This window comes from Rosa rugosa (assembly GCF_958449725.1).
Source record: "Rosa rugosa chromosome 7 unlocalized genomic scaffold, drRosRugo1.1 SUPER_7_unloc_2, whole genome shotgun sequence".
NCBI lineage: Eukaryota > Viridiplantae > Streptophyta > Magnoliopsida > Rosales > Rosaceae > Rosa > Rosa rugosa.
The window spans coordinates 5,001-10,000 of NW_026908906.1; positions in this window are offsets into that span (position 1 = coordinate 5,001).

The following is a 5,000-nucleotide window of genomic DNA, read 5'->3' on the forward strand; positions in this document are numbered from 1 at the left end:
CATGTACGACTGCTGTGCTCGTTGCAGGGTGTCACGGGCCGAACTTTGCAAGGCGCAAAGCGGACCGTGCGGCACTTGCTAGCAAGCAAGTCAGCCAAGTGAGTACCTTGCAAGGAACAATGAAAGCCACACGATATTAAAATAGTGCTAGTGACAAGCAAGAACACAATTATATGAATGTTGGGGCAACCACGAAGAACAATGAATAATCGAAAGGAAAGATCAAAGAGCAATCTCACGGGGCACAGATGATTGAATAATTCCTCTTTTATTGATGGTAAGACGGTAAGGGAGGCAAAAGTACATGTGCTTACCTATACTAGTTCCGTAGTCCAAACTATGCCGACTAGGAACCCCTCCCTATAGAGCATATCGGCCTTACATGAACTTGGCAGGGGGAAACATGAAAAAGGTCGAGGAGACTAATTGCTAAATAAAATAAATTACATAATTTGTAAATTACCAAAACAACCCTAGCACGCAAGCAAACCAACCAAAGGCTTAACTAATGACCCTGGACAAGGTTGCTTGCGGCATTACAAGTGCGGCCCCTAACATCCTCCCCCACTTAAGCTGTCGGCGCTCTCGACGACTGCCTTGATCTTGAAGTCTTCAATCTTCTGCTGGAACTTCTTCGTCAGGACGTCAGCATTCTCCCAACTGGTTTCTTCATCTCCCAGACCCTTCCACTTGACCAGGAACTGCTGGCATGGGCGCCTGGACACTCGGATCACTCTCTCTGCTAGGATCTCCTCCACTTCTTTCGGCTTTGGTGGTCTGATGTCGACGTGCTCCCGAACAGGCTGGTTGCGTGCTTGATCTTCACAGTCTGGCTGGTGCGGCTTGAGGTTGCTGACATGGAAGACGGGGTGAACTCTCATCCAGGCGGGAATATCGACTTTGTAGGAGCACTTCCCCACTTTAGCAATGATGGGGAGCGGTCCTTCATACTTCCTGAATAGTCGTTTGTCTCTGGAGCGCAGGAACCTGAGTTGTTCCGGAAGCAGCTTGACAAGGACCATGTCCCCTGCCTGAAACTCCCTGGGCTTGCGGCCTTGATCTGCCCACTTCTTCATTCTCCCCGCCGCTTTCTCTAGATAGGCTTGAGCGATCTCGGCATTAGTCTTCCACTCTTTTGTGAAGTTGAAAGCACGCGGATTCGCCCCTTTGTAGACTTCTTGCACCGTATGCGGCAAGAGAGGCTGTTGGCCAGTGACAATTTCAAAAGCACTCTTGTTGGTGGATGAGCTCTTCTTCGAGTTGAAACAAAATTGTGCAACATCGAGCAATTGCGCCCAATTCTGTTGGTTGGCATGAACGAAATGGCGCAAGTACTCCTCCAACATCCCGTTGAACCTTTCTGTTTGCCCATCAGTCTGTGGGTGATAACTTGAAGATATGTTGAGCTCAGACCCGAGCAACTTGAATAGCTCGGTCCAGAATGTTCCCGTGAACCTAGTGTCTCGATCGCTGACTATGTTCTGAGGCACACCCCAATACTTTACAACATGCTCGAAAAAGAGGCTTGCTGTGTCTTCCGCCGAACAGTACTTTGGGGTTGGCACAAATGTGGCATACTTTGAAAACCTGTCAACCACAACCAGGATGCCTGATAAGTCTCCCACCTTCGGGAGGTTAGTAATAAAGTCAAGGGAGACACTCTCCCATGGGCGAGTAGGAATAGACAGTGGTTCCAACAGCCCTGGAGTCTTTTGGCGCTCAATCTTGTCTTGCTGGCATGTCAGGCAAGTCTTGGTGTATTCCGTGACATCGTCTCGCATCTGGGGCCAGTAGTACCCCTGCTTGAGGAGTGCATGGGTCCTCTGCCATCCAGGGTGACCTGCCCACAGGGTGTCGTGACACTCCTTCATAAGCATTCTTCGCAGTCCGTCCGCTCGCGGAACAAACACTCGTCCTCCTTTGGCCATCAATATGCCATCCTCCATCCAAAACCGACGGCTCTTCCCTTCCTTTACCATTTTCATGAGGGATTGCGCCACGGAATCCTTCTCCAGACTCTCCTTGATACGTTGCTTGATGTCTGTGGCAATGATGCTGCTCGACAAAGTGGCCAACACCTTGAGGGTGGCAAGGTCAGCCTTGCGACTTAGAGCATCAGCAACTTGGTTTGTGTGCCCAGCCTTGTGTTCGAAATGGAAGTCGAACTCAGCGAGAAACTCTTGCCATCGAGCTTGCTTTGGAGTTAACTTCGGCTGGGTCAGGAAGTGGCTGACGGCTGAATTGTCTGTCTTCACAAGGAACTTTGACCCCAACAAATAGTGTCGCCACGTCCTCAAACAGTGAATTACGGCTAGCAACTCCTTCTCCTGAGCCGCGTACCTCCTCTCAGCTTCCGAGAGTTTATGACTTTCATAAGCAACAGGGTGCCCTTGTTGCAACAGGACTCCTCCTAAGGCGAAGTCAGAAGCATCTGTCTGGACTTCAAATGGCAGGTTCAGGTCGGGTAAGGCAAGGACCGGATCTTCCATCACGGCCTTCTTCAAATCTTGAAAGGCCTTCTCACAATTACTACTCCAGTCCCATGTCACTCCTTTTTTCAAGAGTTCAGTTAAGGGGGTCGTCTTCTTTGAGTAATTCTCAATGAAACGTCTGTAGTAATTGGCCAGCCCAAGAAAAGAACGTAGCTCTTTCACATTCTTGGGGTTTCTCCACTCCTTTATGGCTTCTACTTTCTCCATATCCATCCTGATTTGACCCCTTTCAATAATGTGACCTAAAAACTTGATGGTCACTTGCGCGAAGGAGCACTTTTCGCGCTTGACATACAACTGGTTGTCCCGCAACCGTTGGAACACCAACTTCAAGTGCTCTACGTGTTCTTCTAGGGTAGAGCTGTACACCACTATGTCATCCAGGTACACTACCACGAACTTATCTAAGTACTCGTGGAAGACTTGGTTCATCAAAGTGCAGAATGTGGCTGGCGCATTGGTCAACCCGAACGGCATCACCAGGAACTCAAAGGCGCCATAACGGGTGACGCACGTTGTCTTGGGTTCATCTCCTTCTGCAATGCGAACTTGATAGTACCCCGAGCGGAGGTCTAGCTTTGTGAAATATTTGGCACCACTGAGTTGGTCAAACAGATCTGCAATCAGAGGGATCGGGTACTTGTTGCGCACCGTGACTTTGTTGAGAGCCCGATAATCCACACACAGTCTCCAACTTCCATCGTGTTTCCTTTGAAACAGCACAGGTGCACCAAAGGGGGCTTTAGATGGCCTAATGAATCCCGCCTTGAGCAGGTCTTCGAGCTGCTTTCGAAGTTCCGCCAGTTCTGGGGGTGCCATTCTGTAAGGTGCCTTTGCAGGTGGTTTGGCCCCCGGAAGCAGTTCGATCTCATGGTCCACACTCCTCCTTGGAGGCAATTCTTTGGGAAGTTCAGGAGGCATCACATCTACAAAGCTCTCCAATACCCCTTCAATCTCCTTCGGAATCACTTCTCCTTTAGTCTCATCCTTTATCAAGGGAACTGCTACATAGGTAGGCTCATGACGCTTCACGCCTTTCTTGAACTGGAGGGCGGACAAGAGACGGGGTTCACTTGGTTGCTCGATTCTTGCCGGAACCACACACGGCCTTTCTCCCATAATAAGTAAGTGTTGGGCACTAGGAATGGGAATAGCTTTGTTCGCCAACAAGAACTCCATCCCCAATATGACATCAAAGTCGTCCATCTGGACAACTACGAGGTCAGCCTTCCCTTGCCAGTGACCTAACTTGAGTGATACCCCTCGAGATAGTCCAGTTGTAGGTGAGGCCTTAGAGTTCACAGCTTTCATGCGGCCAACATCCTTCTCCAACTTCAGCCCCAACCTCCGTGCTTCAGGTTCTGACACAAAGTTGTGAGTGGCCCCTGTGTCAACCATCACGCTCTTGGCTACCTTTCCATTAATACTACCATCTATGAACATCAAGCCCTTAGCCTGAGACTTCTTGGGTGATTGTGGTCGCTTCTCCACCGCACCCAAGAACCTTAGAGCTCCCATGTGACCAGGTTCCTCCTCTGGCTCTTGCTGATCTTCCATTTCTTTCGAGTGAATATGAGCCTGTAGGGCAGAGAGGGCGGTCTTGTGAGGGCACTCATTCACTCTATGCGGTCCCCTGCATAAGAAGCATGCTAGTGGCCTTGGAGCATAGCCTGAGGGATTAAAGGGTCGAGGGGTGAAGACCCCTGTCGAGGCAACAGGCTTGGACGTTGCCGTGTCCCTCGTATTCACTACTCTCCTGTCCCCTCCTCCTGAGTTGGAAAACTTGGACTCCGCTCCCCCACTTCTACTCGGTCCAGGCCTTACATTTCTGTTGACATTCACATTCGAAAACGGCTGAGTCTTCTTAGTAGAGTTCTCTTCGAATGTGTAGTCCGTCAACCTTTCAGCAGCAGCCTGTGCGGAGGCCAAATCTTGGACTCTCTGCCGCTGAAGTTCGGTCCTCGCCCAGGGCTTTAAGCCTTCCAGGAAATAAAACAGCCGATCCTTCTCTGACATGTCCGGGATGTCAAGCATGAGCACCGAGAACTTGTTTACAAAGTCTCGGATGTTGTTGGTGTGCTTGAGCTCCCTTAGCTGCCTTCTAGCAATATACTCTACATTCTCGGGGAAGAATTGAGCTTTGAGCTCCTTCTTAAGATCCTCCCAGGTGTCAATGGTGCATACCCCTCTTTGTATGTCATTATACTTGGTCCTCCACCATAGTTTAGCATCTCCTGACAAATACATTGTCGCCATGTTCACCTTCACCTCTTCCGAGTCTGGCTTCACTGCTCGGAAGTATTGCTCCATATCAAATAAGTAATTCTCAAGCTCCTTGGCATCTCGCGCCCCTCCAAAAGCTTGAGGTTCTGGTATCTTTACCTTCCTGTAGTCCGTCACAGGTTGGTTTCCCATCGCACGGATGGTTAGATTGAGCTTGGTATTCATCTCCACCAGCTCGTTTCTAAAAGCATCAATGGTGACTCGGACATCTTCTGCCATATTGTC